The sequence below is a fragment of the Rhincodon typus genome, chromosome 36 (assembly GCF_021869965.1).
Source record: "Rhincodon typus isolate 14 chromosome 36, sRhiTyp1.1, whole genome shotgun sequence".
Classification (NCBI taxonomy): domain Eukaryota; kingdom Metazoa; phylum Chordata; class Chondrichthyes; order Orectolobiformes; family Rhincodontidae; genus Rhincodon; species Rhincodon typus.
Window position 1 is genome coordinate 22861957 of NC_063367.1, and position 21574 is coordinate 22883530.

General features: G+C 39.9%; 1 protein-coding gene across 1 annotated transcript in view; it reads left to right on the forward strand.

Moving 5' to 3' along the window:
• The first annotated feature begins 2578 nt into the window (after nt 1-2578).
• otud7a (OTU deubiquitinase 7A) overlaps nt 2579-21574 on the forward strand; it is a 156940-nt gene continuing 137944 nt past the window's right edge. Inside the window, exon 1 of the mRNA XM_048617176.1 lies at nt 2579-2659. The gene's annotated coding sequence lies outside the window, so the exon portion shown is untranslated. The remainder of the gene's footprint in view (nt 2660-21574) is intronic.

The window sequence follows — 21574 nt, forward strand, 5'->3', positions numbered from 1 at the left end:
TCGGGCCGAAACGTCAGCCTCTCTGCTCCTATGATGCTGCTTGGCCTGCTGTGTTCATCCAGCCCTGCACCTTGTTGTCTCGGATTCTCCAGCATCTGCAGTTCCTACTATCACAGACATCATTGAATTAGCCATGGGTTTACCGATGCAATTAATATACTCCAGAACCCTAGGCTAATATTCTGGATCCAATAATAAAAAAAGAAATAAAAAGCTAGCCTAACTGTGACCATGTAACCACTGTCAATTGTTTTCTTTTGAAAAAAAAAAGTCTGGTTCACTCATGTCTTTGTTAGGGAAGGAAATCTGCTGTCCTTCTTTGGTCCGGCCTACGTGTGACTCCAGATGCACAGCTGTTTGTTTGGATTTTAACTAGTTGCCCGGAGGGTAGATGTTATGGACAGTAAATGCTGGCCTAGCCAGAGATGCCCACATCCAATGAATAAAAAGAAAAAAATGTGGTAGAGACAATCATGCCAAAGTGGGGCTCCTGAGACACGTGAGGTGACACTGAACAGAATTGACCAAAATTGCACAATCTGACAGATATATAACACAGTAGGCTGCTAGTGTAGAAGTTTATCTTTATACAGCTTTAAAAAGACATCAGGCTGACATTTTGAAAACTATTAAGATATTAAAAGATTTAGAGCAAGTAGGGAAATAGGATTCTGACATAGAACTGAGTAAAATTAAAACTGACATAGGCACAATGGAATAACCCTAAGAACTTAGTCAAAAAGCTGAAGTGACGAAAGCCGTGGAGTGTTTCAAGTTCTTTTTTAAAACGTTGTATTCCACATTAATAGACAATTATACTAAGTTAATTGAATAATGAGAAGTATGTTCTTTACGCAGTTTAAAGGGTGGTTTCAGCTATAGATGTCAATGGATCAAGCCTCTGATCTAATGACTTTAATGATCTCACGACTTCATGAAGTGAGCAGCTGACCCTTAGAAGCCTAAGATGGCCAGATTTGAAATGGCTTAGCTAGAAAGTTGCCAATGTCATTGGGTCAGTGCAGTTGTGCATTTGTTACTTTTCATGATAAACATTGGTAAAGAAGAACTTCCACTATTAAATATGAGAGCAATAAGTAAGATCAGGTCATTTAGCCCTTCAGTGTGTCTACCAATCAATATGATCATGGCTGACCTTGTGCTTCAACCCCCTTTTCCATCCACTTGCCATATCCCTTGATTCCATGAGTGGCCAATAGAGAATCCTGAACATGCATGACCTTTTGATTTAAGAAGTTTGCGCTCATCTCAGTCTTAAATCAATCTCTTTTATCCTAATGCTGTGCCATCATATTCTAGATTCACCAACCAAATCTCAATCACTGTCCCTTCTCCTTTTCTAGACTAGAGAATATATACTTAGCCTCTTATCGTAGAACAGCCTTTTAATTTCAGTAACCAATCTAGTGAAACCTCTCTGTCCTTCCTCTGAGACAAAATTTAAAGGAAAAATAAATCATTCATGGGATGTGGTTATTTGTACATTCCTCGTTGTCCAGAAGGCAGTTGAGAGTAAACCACATTGCTGTGGATCTGGAGTCACATATAGGCCAGACCAGGTAAGGACAGCAGATTTCCTTCCCTAAAAGATGTTAGCGAAACATGTGGAGTTTTATGCCATTTACACTGGCTTTTAATTCCAGGTTTTTTTTTCCATTGATTCCAATTTCACCATTTGCCATGGTGAGATTCTGGATCGCTAGTCCAATGACATTACCACTGTGTCACCACCTCCCTAAAGATATCCTTTAACAAAAAAAGGAGAGTAAATTTTTTTTATTCTTTGACAGGATGTAGGTGAGCTGACTAGGCCATTGTTTGTTATCTTATTTCTTTTGCCTTCTGAAATCACTGTGGTCCACGTGGTGTATGTACTCCCAAAGTGCTGTTAGGAAAGGTAAAACTACACACAGTACTCCAGGTGTGGTATCACCAAAACCCCGTATAGTTGTCTTTATTCTTGTACTCCGATTTCTTTGCAACGGAGATCAAAATGCCAAATGCCTTCCCAATTGCTTGTTGTACCTTCATGTTCGAAGAACTTGATTAAAATAACTACCAGCATGCTCACTTTGTATTCCATATGTATGTACACCTTTTACATTCATTGCTTTCAAATATTTAAAAGCAGTTGGCTTTACTATTTTTAGACTGTAGTGAGTAACTTCACACTTACTGCATTGTGTCCAGAATGTTTTTGTTTGTTCACTGTCTCTGCTATTTCGTCATTCTCATGATAATTGTCCTGTCAATGTATCTAGAAGACCAATATTTACTGTAACTACTCATTTGTAAAAGTTCTTTCAATTTGTTTTTGATATCCTTGGCTAGTTTGCTCATTTTGTTTCTTTCATTTTATCATCCTCCTGTTGCCCGTTGCTCATTTCTAAAATACTACTAATCTTCAGGCTTACTATGATTCTTTGCAACATTTGTAAGGTTCAAAGAAGTGAGATATCTAGTGGATCTTACTTGCTGGGAGCTTATGTTTTTGAATGGATGTATTTTTGTTGAACATTTTGAATTTGTTTCCTTAAGTATCAGTGCCAAGGGAGCGCCGCACTATTGGAGGGTCGGTGCCGAGGGAGCACCACACTGTCGGAGGGTCGGTGCCAATGGAGTGTTGTCGTATCTGTAGGTCAGTATCACACTGGAAAATCAGCTGTGAGATACAAATAAAAAGGTGGTATGAGCTGCCAGAGGAAGTGGTGGACGTGGGTACAGTTACAACATTTAAAAGGCATCAGGAAGGGTTCAGGGAGATATAGGCCAACTGCTGGCAAATGGGACTAAGTCAGATTGGGATGTCTGGTCAGCGTGGACTGAGGGGTCTTATTTTGTGCTGTATAACCTTGTTTCTCATTGTTTATTTACAGCCATGTCTTATGCCAATTAATAAAGCCAGCACGTCCTGATTCCCAAGATTTTTGTTTGGAACTGGAGTGTGTCTTTTCAAAGTTAATGTGGAACTACTTCATAATATAATCTCCCTTACTCTCCAATTCATTAAAGTAGAGCAGTTTGTGAATTTACAGAATATGTTATTCATCTTGACAGAAGGTTTTTAAAATCATTAAATACAAAGAAAACTATGCACATTGTTGAAAATTGGATATTTCAGTGGAAAATATATTGAACAAAGGTGTTATATTACCATTCCTCAGTCATATTGTTTAACTAAAGAATGTGTGGCTCAAGATGTACACTGAAGAGTACTGTATGGAATCTTCACATTCCGAGTGGCCCTGTGATACTGAACTTGAAGAATATCTACTGCAAAACCCAAAGGCACAGCAAGTGCATGAACTTGGGTTAACTTTTATAGAACGTAAATTGGCAAAGCGGCTAATTTCATCTTTATCATATTGGATAATACTATTCCTCTTGGCTAGCTCATACATTGATTATGCCTGATTAAGCACCTGGAACCTGGAAATTATTTCAAACGTGGTTTGCATCATAAGATAAAGATGGCCAGCAGTTTGGTAGCTTAGTCGTTTTTTAACCCAACTTGATTTTTGTAGATTTCTGTTTGGGAATAAGAATAAAATGTTAGTACTTATGTTGTTGAATTGTCTTTCAATTTTGAATGAAAGTAATTTTTGGTTTGACCATCCTTCCACTACTCTTTCTGTGTGCTTTTGGCAGAGGTTATTTGTATGTATTTAATATATTATTGGTTACTATATAATGTATTTTATGTTTGCTTTGGGTAAATAACTGTTGCATCAGTATCTTTATTTTGCGCAGGAGAGTTTCATGCAGATAGTTGATTAAAAGGTGACTGGCAATGTGTTGGTATTTCCAGTTGCTCGCTTAGTGTTTTCTTCATTCTACTTAAAACTATGTGTCAGGCAACTGAGGCAAGTAACCTCTTTAAGTGCACATTTAAAAAAAAATGTAGGAAGTAACTAGAAAGTAATTCAAAATACATTTGAGCTCAACCTATTACATTGTAGATGAGTGGCAAATATGATTCATGCGCACAGACTCGCACGTGGAAAAAAAATGCTGTGATGACATCTGCACAAACATAATAGTTAAAAATAACTAATCTTTTCAAAACAACAAGAATATGAGAAAGGAAAGTGGTTTTCAGATAGTTGATCAAGATTTGCCACTTCAAATTAGAGACATACACCACTATTATTTTAATAGTTGCATATCTTTGTTCTCCCATTGTTCAACAAAACTGTAATGCTACAGTTAGTTGTTTTTTCAATTGACTAGAGTTATCTGCTGACGTTGCTGGCATACAAATGTTGTAAATCCTTATTATGTAGGCTGTACTGAAATCATACCCTAAATAATTGTTTATGTAGTTGGAGTGGGCAGCCGTGATGTTATCTTGACTTTACAGGACTGTATGTTAGTAATAGTTTCATTTTAAGAGATTCAATTGAACCAACTTGTCTATAACTAAAATAAGAAGATTCTCTTTTATTCTTAACTAAAACCTCAATATCTTTATGCATTCATTGTTCCTTTAATCTTACCAGCCTTATCCTTCACTCTAACAGGAACAAAATGCCTCTGAACTCATCATCACACTTTTGAACGCCTCCTACTTGTCAGATGTCCTTTTACCTGCAAACAGTCTACTCCAATCAACTTTTGAAAGTTATTGTCTCATACCATTAAAATTTGCCTTACTCCAATTAAAAGCTTTAACTTCTATAGAAGGCTTATCCTTTTCTATAACCATTTTGAAACTAATAGAATTATGACCCAAAGTGTCCTCCACTTTTACTTCAGTCGCCTGCCCTGACTTATTGCCCAAAAGAAGGTCTACTTTTGCTGCTCCTCTCGTGGGAGTATCCACATATTGATCAAGAAAATTTTCTTGAAAACACTTGACAAATTCTTCACCATCCAAACCTTTAACACTATGGTAGTCCCAGTCAATGTTTGGAAATGAAAATTTCCCCATTATTACAACCTTATTATGTTTACATATATGTAGGACATCTCACCTATTTGTCTCTCAATTTCCCTCTGACTATTGGGAAGCCTATGCTGTAGTACAATTCCATCAAAGTGATCTTTCCTTTCTTATTTGTAATTTCTACCTATATGTTTTCACTGGACAATTTTTCAGAAAATTTTTCCCTAGTTACAGCAATAATGTATTTCCTAATCAAAAATGCCACCCCCTTCATTTCTTGCCGAATTTTCTATCCGTCCTGTAGCATCTAAAACCGAAACATTGAGCTTGCCAGTCTTGTCCATCTCTGTCAAGTTTCTGTATTAGCTATGATGTCCCAGTCTCATGTCCTTTAAACATGCCCTGAGTTCATCAGCCTTACCTGTAATACCCATTACCTTGAAATACGCCATACTCTGACTCTCTCTCATCTTTCTTTTCTAATCGATGTCTTCCCTTCACATTCAGAACCTTCCCTGTCAATCCTTCTGTTTACACTCCTGCTTAGAATTCTTCCACTCCTCTCCCTCCCTCCACTCCCCTCCCTCCCTCAGAATAAAGTCACCCTTAATAGAATGAGCAAATCTCCCTTCGAAGATATCGGTCCCTTTCCAGTTTAGGTTAGACCCGTCCCTTTTGAACAGGTCTTTTCTATCCCAAAATACACTCCAGTAGTCCAAAAAGCTGAAACCCTGAACAATACACCAGCTTTTCAGCCATTGATTGATTTATCTCCTATTAACCTTGTGTTCCTTCTCTTGTTTGAGTTTGGCGTTGGGAGTAAGCCAGAAATTGCTACTTTCAAGGTTTTTTTTTTGTAAATTTTCTATCTAACCTCGTAAATTCACTCTGTAGTGCTTTAATCTTTTACCTAAAAATGTTATTCCTACCAGTGTGTACAATAATTTCTGGCTTCTCAATCTCCCCTTTAACAATATGCTTGAAACATTTAGATTAGTCTTCAATCCTAGCACCAGGAAAGCAACAAAACATTGTAAATTTACCCTCACTGCCACAGAATCTGTTGTCGATGCCCCTGACAGGAGAGTCCCCTAATAACAGTAGTTATATTAAATCTTGTCAAACTCTGCCTAACATAAGAATCATTCCAAGTTTCCAATAACTGACTGGGCCTTCTGTTGTCTTCAGAGAGACTATCTCCTTCTACAGTTCCAAAAACTGAATATCCAATTAATAGAGGAATAGCCACCAGAGGCTTTTGAACTACCTTCTTACCTTTCCTGACAGTCACCCACCTATCTGACTGATCCTGCTGTGTAATAATAACTTTCTAAATCTACTAGACATCTCACTCTGTACCTCCATATATGCTCTTAATAACATTAAGCCTAAAAAAGTTTCAATAACACCTTGTATATAAAATAATCTACCTTTCATTACCTAAAGAAAATGTTAAAATGGAAAAAAGTAGTTTTTTATATACATAATATATCAAACATATAAAACTTAAAGTCAACTACTTTGCTGATTAACTGAATAAAAAAGACACCTCTTCAATAAATTCTTCAAAGGAAAAAAAATCTTCTGCAGAGCCGACCACGTGTAGGACTCCCTGAAACGAAAACGCAACTCCTTATTTAAAAAACTGTTTCGGTTTTTCAAAAAAAATCTTTGCAATGTAAAAGAAAATTCCCTCTAAAAGACTTTGCAATGTGAAAAAATCTCTCTAAAACATATAGACGTTTAAAATACTAAATAAAAATCGAAAAAACTGCGGATGCTGTAAATCGGGAACAAAAACAAAGTTGCTGGAAAAGCTCAGCAGGTCTGGCAGCATCTGTGAAGGAAAAAACAGAGTTAACGTTTCGGATCCGGTGACCCTTCCTCAGAACTCAATCACCGGACCCGAAACGTTAACCCTGTTTTTTCCTTCACAGATGCTGCCAAACCTGCTGAGCTTTTCCAGCAACTTTGTTTTTGTTCTAGACTTTTTTAACTTCTGAATTTAGAATTTTTTAAAAAAAACCTCAGCTGTTGAGTGTGGACCCTTAAAATCTCGTTTTAAAAAAGTCCGTTTAAAAAGGAAGTCTTTTTTTTCAGTTTTGTTTGAATGTTAATGAAACAAAATGAGTAAAATCTTGTATTAGTAAAATTATAATGACTGTAAAAAATTTTTTTTAAAAAAAACTATAATAAACCTTTTTAAGCCTGCAATCCAAGGAGCAGCTGCAAGATCCACGCTGTACTTCCTGCTGTCACTGCCAATACTCATTCAAAGAACTAACTTTCCAATACTGCTCCAGATATAAAAGTTGGTAAATCATGTTTCAACTGTATAAAACTTCACTTAGGCCACATTTGAAGTACTGTGTGCTGTTCTGGTAGCCACACTATAGGAAGCATGTGGAGGCTTTGGAGAGGGTGCAAAAGAGGTTTACCTGGAATTTGCCTGGTTGGAGTGTATTAACTAGAAAGGTTGTACGAACTTGTATCATTTTTGTTAGAGTGTTGGAGGCTGAGGGCCAATCTGATCAAAGTATATAAAGTTGAGAAACCTCGATGGGACAGAAATGTCAAATATTAGGAGCATAGGTTTAAGGCGAGAAGGGAAATGTTTAAAGATGCATGAGGCAAGTTTCTTTTACAGAGTGGTGGGTACCTGGAACCTGCTGCAGGGGAGGTGGTAGAAGCAGAAACGATAGCAACATTTTAACATTTAGACAGATGAACAGGCAGGGAATACAGGCATATGGACCATGTGCTGGCAGATGGGATTAGTTCAGAAATAACACCATGGTTGTTACAGACATGGTGGGCCAAAGGGCCTGTTCCTGTGCTGTTCTGTTCTATGTGGTAGAGTTAGAGTCATAGAGGTATACAGCATAGAAGCAGGCCCTTCGGTCCAACTTGTTCATGCTGATCAGGTTTCCTAAACTGAACTAGCCTCATTTTGCTTCCATTTGGCCAATATCCCTCTTGAACTGTTCCTGTCCTCATATATGTCCAAATGCTTTTTAAATGCAGTAATTGTACAGCTTCTACCATTTCCACTGGCAACTCATTTCATATATGCACCACCCTCTGTGTGAAAAAGTTTCCCCTTGGGTCCCTTTTAAATCTTTTCCTTCTCACCTTAATCCTTTGCCCTCTAATTTTAGACTCCCTTACTCTGGGGAAAAGACCTTGGCTATTCATCTTATCTATGCCCCTCATGATTTTATAAACCTCTGTAAGATCACCCCTCAGCTTCCTATGCTGTAGGAAAACAAAGTCCCAGCCTATCCAACTTCTCCTTATAACTCAAGCCTTCCAGTCTCGGTATCATGCTCTTTGCATCTTTCTAGTTTAATTCTGGTCGCCCTGCTATAAGAAAGATGTTATTATGTGCTAGATTTGGCCTGACCAATGTCTTGTACAGCTATAACATGACATCCCAACTCCTGCTGTTGGTGCTCTGAGTGAAGGCAAGCGTGCCAAATCCACCTGTGATATCACTTTTAAGGAACTGTGTGCCTGTATCCCTAGGTTGCTCTGTTTAATAATACTCCCCAGGGCCCTACTATTTACTGTATGAGTCCTGCTCTGGTTTATCTAATCAACATGCTGCACCTCGCAGTTATCTACATTAAACTCCATCTGTCATTCCTTGGCCAACGGGCCCAGTTGGTCAAGATCCTATTGTACTCTTAGACAATCTTCTTCACTATCCACTGTAGCGTGAATTTTGGTGTCATCTGCAAACCTGCTAACAATACCTCTGGTATTCTCATCCAAATCATTTATATAAACGACAAACAACAGTGGACCCAACACCGATCCTTGTAGCACACTGCTGGTCACAGGCCTCCAGTCTGAAATAACTCTCTACTCTTTCATTTAAAAGATGCAAACAGAAAAGTCAGGCTCCCATTTGGACTCTCCTGCAACAGGGGCAATACCATGTTAAGTACAGAGTAAAGCTGACTCTCGTCTCTCAAAATAGAAAAATAAAAGTTTCCCCAACTCTAAACTGAAATAAAGTTCCAGTGACTCTCTGGAAAAGAAAGTGAATAAACAAATTAAAAACTGGCATTCCTCGACTCTGTCCGCACCGATTGCTCTTGAGGCAGGGATAATAAGTGATCAAAATGTGGAATAAGCAGTCCTTGACTCAGTTGAAAATAAAAGAAACTAAAAATCAAAGCCCGTCTCCTTTGAATGTTCTCAGAAAAGGAAAAACAATGGTCTAAAAGTGAGAGGAAAAGATTTCTCTGTCCATTGCAAATGAAAATAAAGTTTCCCTTATACCGACCCCATCAACCACTTCTGGGACAAGGACAGCATGGAGTTAAAATAAAGCTCCCCTGGCTCTTCTAAGGGGTCCAAAGTCAATAAAAAGGGAAAACAGCCCTCACCTGGGGCACCAAAAAAAGTGAAAACTCAAAATCAAATGGAAACTTATACTACAGAAACATAAAATTAAATCAGAATATTGTTATCCAGGTCAACAATGCACTCCAGCCCCCATTCTTCATCAAACTGCATGCTACTGGTCCAGGGACACCCGAGCACTGTTGTAACCATGAAAGAGGGGCAGATAGTCAGAAACATCAAGCCCCTCCTCAGCCCGCTGCATGGACCTGTTAATGGCCATCATGGCTGGGCCCATGAGCAAAGCCATGATAAGGCTTTGTCAACTTGTCCACCCCTCCTCACACCAGGTGACCGTAGATCAGAGGTGTGGTTTGAAATACAACCAAGGCAGACCCATCAAAAGACTAAAAAGGAGCAGCAAATGGGTACACTCAACATAAATGTGAAACACCACCTGTCGTCTATTATCAAGCCAATTTTGTATCCAATTGGCTCTCCTACCACCTGTGCCTTGTCAAAGGCCTTGCTAAGGTCCATGTAGACAACATCTACTGCTCTGCCTTCGTCTGTTTTATTGGTCACCTCTTCCAAAAAAAAATTGAACAAATTTATAAGACACAATTCCCACTCACAAAGCTATGCTGATGACCCTTAATCAGTCCTTGCCTTTCCAAATGAATGTAGCTCCTGTCTATCAGAAGCCTTTCCAATAACTTAGCCACCAATGATGTTATTAGGCTCACTGGTCTATAGTTCCCTGGCTTTTCCTTGCAGTCTTAAATAATGGCACAACATTTGCCAACCTCCAGTCTTCTGGCACCTCACCCAAGGCTGTTGATGATACAGATATCTCCACCAGGGACCCTGTAATGTCTTCCCTAGCTTCCCACAATGACCCGAGATAAATTTGATCAGGTCAAGGGGATTTATCTACCTTTTGAGTTTTATGACCCAAGCACCACCTCTTCTGTAATGTGGACTGTTTTCAAGACAACACTCTTTATTTCCCGGGTTCCCTAGCTTCCGCGTCTTTCTCCACATTAAATAGTGATGCTAAATATTTGTTTAGGATCTCGTCCATCTCATGTGGTTCCACACATAGATGACCTAATTGCTATTTTAAGGGGTCCTATTCTCTTCCTAGTTACTCTTTTTGCTCTTAATATACTTGTAGAAATTCTCCTTAGCCTTGTCTGCCAAAGCCATCTCATCCACTTTTAGCCCTCCTGATTTCCCTCTTAAGTGCACTGCTACACCCCCTATACTCTTCAAGAGATTCACTTGATACCAACTGCCTATACCTTACATATGCCTCCCTTCTTTTTCTTGACCAGACCCTCAAAATCTCTAGTCATCCAGTTTTCCCTGCTCCTGCCAGCCCTGCCCTTCACACTAACAGAAACATGCTATCCCTGAACTCTCGTTGTCTCACTTTTGAAAGCCTCCCACTTGCCAAATGTCCCTTTTGCCTGTGAACAGCCTCCCCCCAATCAATTTTTGAAAGTTTCTGTCTAATATTGAATTGAATTAGCTTTATTGTCACATGTACTCGCATGAGTACAGGGAAAAGTTTACAAGTTGCCACTTATGGTGTCATCTTAGGTACAAAGGTATCTAGGTACAGACTCTTAGGGGGAAAAATAGAAAAATAAAGAAATAAGAAATCCAGCATCACAATTTTTCCACAATAATATAATAAAGAAAAAAGAGAATTTAAGACAAAGTCCACTTAGTGCACTTTACGGCTCAGACCTCGAGGACCCAACCCCTCCCCGACTGTTGCAAACCAATGTAAACAGCTACTGAAGTCGCCAATAAGACTCGCAGACTGGACCTGACTAGCAATGCCGCTATAAAGACAATGCATAAGCCTCAAGGAAACCCGGTCATTGGAATCCTAGGCCTGGACACATATTGTCTGCAGCCACCACTGAAGCAGCCTAATCAAAGGATCCACCAGGACGCAGACACAAGGAATGTCTGGATCCGTACTGCATTTTCTGCTACAGCCTTCCGAAGCCGCCAAAAGAAGCTATGGATGAACTTGATGTTGAGTCGGTGCTGGGACTGCCCCAACGATGCAGGAGCCGCCAGGAACCCGAACTCTCCTCCATCGCTGCCATGAATACCATCAAATTTGGCCTTGTTTAGAGTTAGATTAGTTAATGTCCTGATCACCATTTTGGAACCTGAATTGTAAGCCTGTTTGTAAAGGCCAGTTGTCTGATTTCCTGCTTGCTGATTTTCCTGACTTACACCAGACATCTGGTGTTGAAGCTGGCCACAGTGTAAACGGAATGGATTCCCTAATATTGGCAATCATGAATGTCAATAGTTTCTACAAGTAGAACTGCCCTTAAAATATGAAAGCAGCCTCTGTAGTATAGAATTGATACTGTTCTATGTTGTAACATATTACTGTTTATGTCTCCAGATTAAATCACTGAGAAGCAAGTAGAATTACTGCTGGCTCAATATAAGAGTACAGACTCTACTAAAATAAAAGCATGCCCTATCTGTCGAATCCAGATGGTCTGTGCACAGTTGGCAATAATCTCGACCTAGACACTTGTGTAATCAAGTACATAGCTAGAATTTTATTAACTGAAATTGTGCAGTTTCCCAGTGCAAAGCAGCAGTAAGTATCATGGCTTTCTCAGATTGGCCAATCCTGCTTATTAGGATGCTGCCTTTCAGATTTCTGGAGGGATAAATAAAAATAATTAACCTAGAGACTTGCCACTCTTTAGGATTATTAATAAGCTAGCTTTATCTTTGTGGATTGCCACCTTGATGTGACAGACAATTCCTTAAGTGATGCCATAAGGAGCTACTTGCTTCTGGTAGGGCTCCCACTGCAACATGGTTAGATGAAATGTCAGACAAAGTGAGGTCCAAAAACATCCTCATTGATTAGAACAAGTGAAGGAACGCTGATGAAGCCATCACACTGGCTATGAAGGTGGAAGAAGGCTGCAACAGCAAGGTGGTCCCAGTTATTGTGGGATCAATTGACTGTTAATAAGCCCAATTAGAGACCATGGAATTCTAACTTTAATCCTGGGAAATGAAGCTGGGCATTTGCATGAAATATCAGTGGGATTCCAGTTTGGAGATAGTATTCATAAATACAGTTTAGCATAATTTATGGAAAGGGATAGAGATGAAACAGGTGTCAAAGATGTCAGTTGAAGAGAAGAAAACTTTACAAGGCTGAGAGATGATATGGCAGAGCTTGTCTGGATACAGGTACTTGAAGTCAGTGGCAAATCAGAGGGAGACATTCAAGTCAGATTCTGTAGGCACAGTCTAAACATGACCACACAAAGCCAAAAGGTGGTGTTGCCAAATCCAAGGCCTTCTGGCTATCCAGAAGCATACAGGACAATAAAGAACAGAGCTAATGATAGTCTCAAAAGATGTATTACTGTAAGAAGCTTAGAGGAGTATAGGAAAAGTAGGGGTGATATAAAAAAAGGAAATTAGAAAAGCAAAGAGTATGAAAAATATTGGCTAATAAAATCAAGGATTTTTGAAACTCTCTTAGAAGCATGGAAATGTTGACATTAGTGACTCTGAGGAGCTTGTTACCAATCAGTCAGACTGGTGACAATTTGTCTATCAGATGGCATCATTTGTATCACAATGTCTTAATGGTGAAGCAGAGCAACAGCAGAGGAGCAAAAAGAAAGGCATCAAAGCAACAAAACATTTGCGCTTTAAAGTAGGAATTGGAAGAGTTATTGGAAAAGAAAAGGGTGGGATGAAGATCTCTTAACTATGAGTACAAAGGAAAAGGCCTGGCTACTGACTGAATCCAGTTGGAGGATATGGTAAGAAAGGGAAGCCGGAAGCCAAAATTCAGCCAAATGCTAAATAAATATTTCAGGTTGAGCTAGTGGATATTAATCAATTTCAACGTGATACCTTGAGATGAATGCTTCAAAACACTGCCCTTGAATTGGCCAACACTTTTTTACTGAAAGGTCTTTCTTAATCTTGTTAAATAGAAAAATGCGCAGCTTCTGAACAAAATCAAGCATTTGTATAGACCTTATTGAATTTCCAGTGCTGAACATGATTACACATGAGGGTCTAGGCCCGAAACGTCAGCCTTCCTGCTCCTCTGATGCTGCTTGGCCTGCTGTGTTCATCCAGCTCTACACCTTGTTATCTCTATACATGAAAGGTAGCTGTTTTTTGCTGTTTTCATTAACTCTTGCACTTCAGAACTGGTTATGCATGTATTAAGATAAGAATTGTTCATGTTGCAAAGAAGAATAAATATGTTTTGGAGCCATTGCAAAAGTAAAAGCTAAAGGAAGCAAATCTTCAGATCTACGTCTTAGAGGCCACTTTGCCTTCGTCTCAGTTATGTGGATTGAGAATCAGCCTGTTAAGTCACGTGAAGACCCATGGCAGAAACTCGAGAACCTGAGTTGGTCTTATCCTTGAGTCTAGGGACAGCTGATGAATGAGACACAATAAACCATGCAATGCATGCAATTTAGAAAAAGGATTTATTAGGCATAAGAAAAATTTAAAATTAGATAAATAACAATTTTAAAGATTATGAAACACACAGTTAAAAATATAATCCTATCTATCCAAACAGCATCACTTTAGAGTACTCGAACACCAATGAATGTTTGCTTCTCTGTCAATCATATGTTTAACTGGATTGTTTATTTCAAGACCTTAGACCTTCTCAAATTCAAATAATCGTTTCAGACTTCTAACCAAACACTTTTTATTCTAGAACTGCCGAACTAAAATCCTTATGCTGAGATAACTTGCTTCCTATAAGTTCTAAACTAACTCCTTTCTCTTAGAGAAACTGTTCTATACATTTTAACTTCAACTCAGACTTCTACAAGCTATAGGTTTTTTGCAAATTATAGGTTTATAAGTAAAACAAACACAATTCCTCATCTTTGTAAATAGTAATCTAGGTAACACTTGGCAATATTTACTCTACCTATTCATAAAACTCTCCCAATGCAAACAAATCCCGACTTTCAATACCCCTCTCACTGATTTCTTTTTAAAATCATGGCTTCAGCAATACTGACAATTTAATCATTAAATACCTTTAATTCAAACCCCAAAATAAATTGTATTAAAATATATGTCAATCACACATGTGGCATCACAATATAAATACATGAATGAGGAGAAGTAGATCATTTGTTCCCTCAAATGTGCTCTGCATTTGATAAGGTCATGGCTGATTTAAGTGCAGTCTCAGTTCCTGACTAGCCTGAAACCCTTTTTTGATGTCCTCGTTAGTTAAGAATCACTCTACCTCTGTCTTAAAGTTATTCAGTAACGTTGAATCCACCATTCTCTGAGGAAGAGTGTTCCACAAACTCCTGATCCTCCATGTAAAACTTCCTCCTCTTCAATGTGAGATGGGAGATCCTTGACTTTTAAACTCTATTCCCTAGTTATAGTCTCTCCTGTAAGGGGAAACACCCCATTATCATCCATCCTGTCATCTACACTCCTCAGGATCTTGTATGTTTCATTAAGGTCGCCTCTCAGTTTTCTAATGTTGACCCAATCTGCTCAATTTATTTTCTTCCAGTGGTATAACCCTCCTCTCCACTCCCTCAGGCCCATGGGATACAGAGTTGATGTTCACCAGCATCCATTGTTTGCTATACAGTAACAGTCTGAGATTCACTGCAATGGATTGTCTTCTACCCACACTGCTATTATGTTATTGCTCGTCTACGCGCTCCTTGGTGACATCATCCAAAATCAGCTAAGGAGTTTTTAACTTAAAGCTCTTTCCGATTTTATTTATAACAGGACAGCTCTTCCTATTAGTTGATAGTACAATGACTGGTAAAGGAATTTAAGATAATGGGAAATAAATACAACAAAAATGTGAGGATGAGCTTTGTTTAAACAATGAATGGCAATTAACTAAAACTCATTGCCTGCAAGGGTGGTGGAAACAGACAATTCATGATTTCAAAAGGAAAATGTGTAGGTATTTTAGGGAAATAACCTTGGAAGGTAATGGAATAACTGAGATCACTCTACAGAGAGCTGGTATGGACTCGAAGGAGTAAATGACCTCCATCTGTACCATAAGTGAAAAGGAGCAATCACATTGCACCCCCGCTCCCAACCCCACCACCACCACCATGCGCGCGCACACACACACTCCACAACAGGGCAAGTGAAATAGAAGAGCTGACAGCAGACAGCAATCGTAGCTTCGCTAGATTCAAGATTGTTATGGAAAAGGAAAAGAATGGGCCTGAAATCAAAGTTCTCCACTGTGGGAAAGCTGATTTTAATAAGGTCAGATATGATTTGACCAGAGTGGACTGGGAACAGATACTTATTTTCAGGTAAACCTGTCTCAGAACAATAGGATGCATTCAAGAGAGAAATATGAAGGGTACAGGGCCAACATGTTCCAATAAAGGAAAAAGTGCGGAATCATCAAATCCTGTGGACTCTGGATAGTGAGGGATATATAGTATTGGATTAGGAGAAAAAGGGAGGCTTATGGCAGATATGGAGGGCGCAAAACAGCACAAGCCCTAGAGGGGTATAGAACGTGCAAGAGCAAACTTAAAAGGAAATTAGGTGAGCTAAAAGAGGACATAAAAGGATATTGGCTGGTAAAATAATGGATATTAGAGGTAAAAGTATAATGAAAGATAGTCAGGCCCAACAAGGACCACAGAGATAATTTGTGCGTGGAGCCAGAAGATGTAGGTAGTGTTCTAAATGAATACTTTGTATTGGTGTTCACCAGTGACAGAGGCAATATGGAGATAGAAATCAGGCAGAAAGCCTGCATACCAATCAAGAAATTGGCATAGATAGAAAGGAAATGGTCTGGCAGGCTTAAAAGTAAATACATTTCATCTGGCTCTGGAAATGTATCTCAGGTTGTTGAGTGAGGCAAAAGAGAAAAAAACGCAGGCGTGCTTGCAAAAGTTTTCATTTATTTTTCTGGCCACAAGAGAGGTGCTGGAGGACTGGGGGACAATGTGGTACCATTAGAGAAGGGAGTAAGGGGTAAACTGTGAAAATACAAGACAGTCAGTCTAACCTCTGTGTGGTAGGGAAATTATTGGAAGCAAGTCTGAGGGACAGAATTAATCAGCATTAAGAGACAAGGGATTAATTAAGGACAGTCAACATGGACTTCAGCAAAGCTTTTGATAAGGACCTGCAAGGGATACTGATTGCAAAGCTAAGATCCCAAGGGATCCAAGAAAGTTTTTGAGAAGATTTGTAGCTTGGGTCGTGGACGAGGTTGTAGACATGCTTGCTGAGCTGATGTATTTGATTGCAGACGTTTCGTCACTCTGCTAGTAACATCGTCAGTGCGCCTCAGGTGAAGCATTTGTGTTCTGTCCCACTTGTTATTTATATGCCTCGGTTTGCTGGGGTGGTTGGCATCACTTCCGGTTCTGTTTTTCAGTGATTTGTATATTGGGTCCAGTTCAATGTGTTTGTTGATGGAGTTCTGGTTGGAATGCCAGGCCTCCAGGAATTCCCTGGCATGTCTCTGTTTGGCTCATTCTATTATGGATGCGTTGTCCCAATCAAACTTGTGTCCTTCTTTGTCTGTGTGTATTGAGACCAGTGAGAATTGGTTATGTCTCTTGGTGGCTAGTTGGTGTTCATGTATCCTTATTGTCAGTTTTCTTCGAGTTTGGCCTATGTAATGTTTTTCACAGTCCTTGCATGGTATTTTGTATATTATGTTATATATGGGATCCTTTACGTTCGTCAGTAGCAGTCATGGGGCGGTTGTTGATTTGTGGGCTACACTGATACCTAGGGGTCTACTCTCTACTCAGTGAGAAACCCAGTGACTGTAAAAAAAATTATATAGGCCAAACTGGAAGAAAACTGATAATAAGGATACACGGACACCAACTAGCAACCAAGAGACACTACCAATTCTCACTGGTCTCCATATACGTGGACAAAGAAGGACACGAGTTCGACTGGGACAACGCACTCATAATAGCACAAGCCAAACAGACATGCCAGGGAATTCCTGGAGCCCTGGCATTCGAACCGGAACTCTGTCAACGAACACATTGAAGTGGACCCGATATACAAACCACTGAAAAACAGAACTGGATGTAATGCCATCGCCCCAGAAAACCGAGGCATATAAATAACAAGCGGGACAGAATACTAGCGCTTCATGGGAGGCGCACTGACGATGTTACCTAGCAGGGTGACGAAACGTCTGCAATCAAACACACCGACTAGGCGAGTATGTCTACAATCAGATCCAAGGAAACCTGGCAAATTGGATCCACGGCTAGGAGATAGCAAGGACTGCAGATGCTGAAAGTCAGAGCCGATAAAATGTGGAGCTGGAGGAGCACAGCAGGTCAGACAGCATCTGAGGAGCAGGAAAGTCTTCTTCAGGACTGAGGAAGGCTCCCAACTGGAAACGGCGACTTTTCTGCTCCTCTGATGCTGTCGACCTGCTGTGCTCCTGCAGCTCCACATTTTGTTGAAATTGGATCCACAATTGGCTGAGTGGCAAGAAGCAGAGGGTGATGGTTGGGGTTTGTTTTTTCCAACTGGAAGTCTGTGTCTGGTGCGGTCTCACAGGGGTCAATGTTGATGCCCTGGCTGCTTGTTAGACTTGAATGTCGGAGGGTTAAAAAGCAGTAAGTTCGCAGATAATAGAAAAGTTGGTGTAGTAGTAAGGAGTATATAGATCATATATCTGATCATTGGCAAATTTCATTAGAGACCGTTCAGAAGAGGTTCACTAGGGTGATCCCTGGTGTGCAGGAATAGTCTTATGAGCAAAGGCTTTCCAGGTTGGGACTGTTTTCAGTGATAAGAAGGTTGAGAGGTGACCTCCTTGAAACATACAGGATTTTTAAAGGGATGACCGGATGAATGGTGAGATGATGTTTCCTCTCATAGGAAATGCTAAGATCAGAGATCATAGTCTCAGAACTAAAGAGAGCCAAGTTAAAACTGAGATAGGGAACTTCTTCTCTGAGGGTTGCGAGTCGTTTGAACGCCTTGTCACAGAGCTGTGGGAGAAGAGTCCTTGTGTATGTTTTGAGGCTGAGGTAGATGGATTTTCGATCAGTAGGTGAAACAAGGTTTACAGGGAAGGAGCAGGAAAGTGGATGTGAAGAATGTCGGAGCAGTCATAATCCTATTGAATGGTGGAGCAGGCTCAAGGGGCTGAAAAGCCTGCAGTGGTTCCTGTTTCTTATGGTCTTGAATGGAATTCAATCCGGCTAAATGTGAGGTGCTGTACTTGGCAGGGCAAACAAGGTAAGGGATACATGATGAATGGTGGGACCTGGGAAGCAGTGAGGATTGTGCAGACCTTGATGTGCATGTCCGCCAGTCCTTTAAGGTTGCGGGACAGGTGGATAAAATGGTTAAGAAGGTATGTAGCGTACTTGCCTTTATTAGTCAAGACAGAGCAGGGAGGTTATGCCGGAACTGTATAAAATGTTGTTTAGGCCACACAAATCTGGAATCCACGTTATAGGAAGGATGTGATAGCATTGGAGAGGATGCAGAAGAGATGTACCAGAATGTTGCCTGGACTGGAGAGTTTGTTATGAAGAGAGATTGGACAGACTGGGGTTGTTTTCCTTAGAGCAGAGGAAATGGAGATTGGGGGAGTATGGTTGAGATACATAAAATTCTGAGGGGCGTAGACAGGAAGAAACCTTTTCCTTGATTGGGGGATCAATGACAAAGGACCATAGATATAAAGTAAAGGCCCGAGGTTTAGACGGGATGTGAGGAAAATCTTTTTGACCCAGAGGCTCATGGGAATCTAGAACTTGCTGCCTGGAAGGGTGATTGAGGCAGAAACACTCAAAACATTTGAGAAGTATTTAGATGTATGCCTCGGCAATGCAAGTATACAAGGCTATGGGCCAAATGCTGGAAATAGGTTATACAGACATGATGAGTTTAAGGGCCTTTTTCTGTAGATCTCTCTGACTCTACATAATGCCTGTGAATTTAAAGGTGCCATATGAATGGAAGTTATTATTTGAACTGATTATTTTAACTTCTAGTAGCATTCAACTAGGCTTTAACCAGAGGTTCGTCAACAACAATATCTGCCAATATTCCAGGTGTCCGTCAATACTTTACAGGGCTGATGTAGGTTACATAAAAGACCCAAACTAGCCCTACTCAGTACAGTCCAGTAAAAGATGGGAGGATATGATCAAGAGAAACAGAAACTGATCTTTAGATTATTAACAAATCATTTAAAGGACCATGCATTACAGTGCAGATTGAAGCAGTATTTGGCAAATAAGTGTGTTCTTGCTGCCTTCATGGTGGTTTTGAGCATCTCTCTCATTCATAACTGCTGCAGATTCTAAGATTATGTTTCACTTTAGTTTTTATTCAGATCAGAAGTTGGCACATTGGAGCTCTAAGCTGTTGAAGCGATTTTTCATTGATACAGTACTTGCTGTTGGTTGAACCCTGTTTTGAGACTGCTGTTGGAATAGATGAACGGACTCGCAGCTCACTTGCTTGGTAGCAAAAATAAAGGGGTAGGAAGGTGACCAGCTATAAGGCAGCTGGATGGGAGAGCCCAGAGAGAATAAGAAGTGTAGAATAGAAATACTTTAAGTGTTTGCGTATTTTACCTTTATGATCGATACTGAGAATTTATTTCAGACTTTCACAAGTAATATTGGAAGGGACTATTAGAGGGGTCATAAGCAGAATTATTGGTGTGAAATGTAGACATTTGACTATGATACCTTTGTATAACAAATATTAGACGTTACTTCAAGTCAGCTGTGTGAATGTAAATGTTACAGATTACATGGGTGTTCTAACACACTTCTTCGAAGATGTTAGTTAAGTATACAATTCATGTAAAAGCTCAGCAGGTCTGCTAGCATCTGTGGAAAGAAATCAGAGTTAATGTTTCAGGTCCAGTGACCCTCAGAACTATTCCGAGGAAGGGTCACTGGACCCGAAACACTAACCTCTGATTTGTTTCCACAAATGCTGCCAGACCTGCTGAGCTTTTCCAGCATCTGTGGTTCTTTTGAGTTTTTTTTTTAAATAGAATTCATATGTTCATTTGATATATTTGCATAGATCTGAGTCACGTATATTTCTTAGATAAAGAGAAAGGACGCATTCAACTATCTGAGGTTATAGACTGGCTCGCCGAGCCAGTGTATTTGGTTGCAGACGTTTCGTCACCCTGCTAGGTAACATCATCAGTGAACCTCTGGTGAAGTGTTGGTGTTCTGTCCCGCTTGTTATTTATATGCCTTGGTTTGTTGGGGTGGTTGGCATTACTTCCGGTTCTGTTTTTCTGTGTTTGTTGATGGAGCTCTGGTTGGAATGCCAGGCCTTCAGGAATTCCCTGACATGTCTCTGTTTGGCTTGTGCCATTATGGATGTGTTGTCCCAGTCAAACTCGTGGCCTTTTTTGTCCATGTATATTGACACCAATGAAAATTGGTCATGCCTCTTGGTGGCTAGTTGGTGTTCATGTATCCTTTATTGTCAGTTTTCTTCGAGTTTGGACTATGTAATGTTTTTCACAGTCCTTGCATGGTATTTTGTGTATTATGTTATGTATGGGATCCTTTCTGTTCGTCAATAGCTGTCACGGGGTGGTTGTTAGTTTGTGGGATACCCTGACATCTAGAGGTCTAATTAGTCTTGTGGTCATATCTGATATGTCTGTGATGTAAGGGAGGGTGACTAGTGTGTCTGGCCGTGTTGTCTGTTGTTGTGGTCTGCTGTGGAGGTAATGGCGGATTATGCTTTTTGGGTATCCATTCCTTTTAAAAACTCCATACAAGTGCTCCTGTTCTGCTTTGTGCAATTCTGGCCTGCTGAAGTGTGCTGTGGCCCATTTGAATAACGTCCGTTTATGGGTGTCGGGGTGGTTGCTGAACTAATTAAGTATCTGGTCTATATGTGTGATCTTTTTGTATACACTAGTCTGCAGTTCCCCGTTGTTCTTGTGTTCTATCGTTATGTTTAGGATGGGTAATCGTTTATTGTTCTCTTCTTCTTTTGTAAATTTTATTCCGATGAGAATGTTGTTTATGTGTCGGTGGGTTTCTTGTAGTCTTGTGCACTTGATAATCACGAAGGTGTATTCTATGTAGCGGACGCAGAGTTTGTGTTGTACAGTGGGGAGCACTGTCTGTTCTAACCTTTGCAGAAGCGGTAATCCAATCAGTCCTGATATTGGGGATTTTATTGGTGTTCCGTTTGTTTGAATATGTTGAAGGTGAAGCGGTTTGTGAGGCACAGATCCAGCAGTTTCAGAGTGCTGCA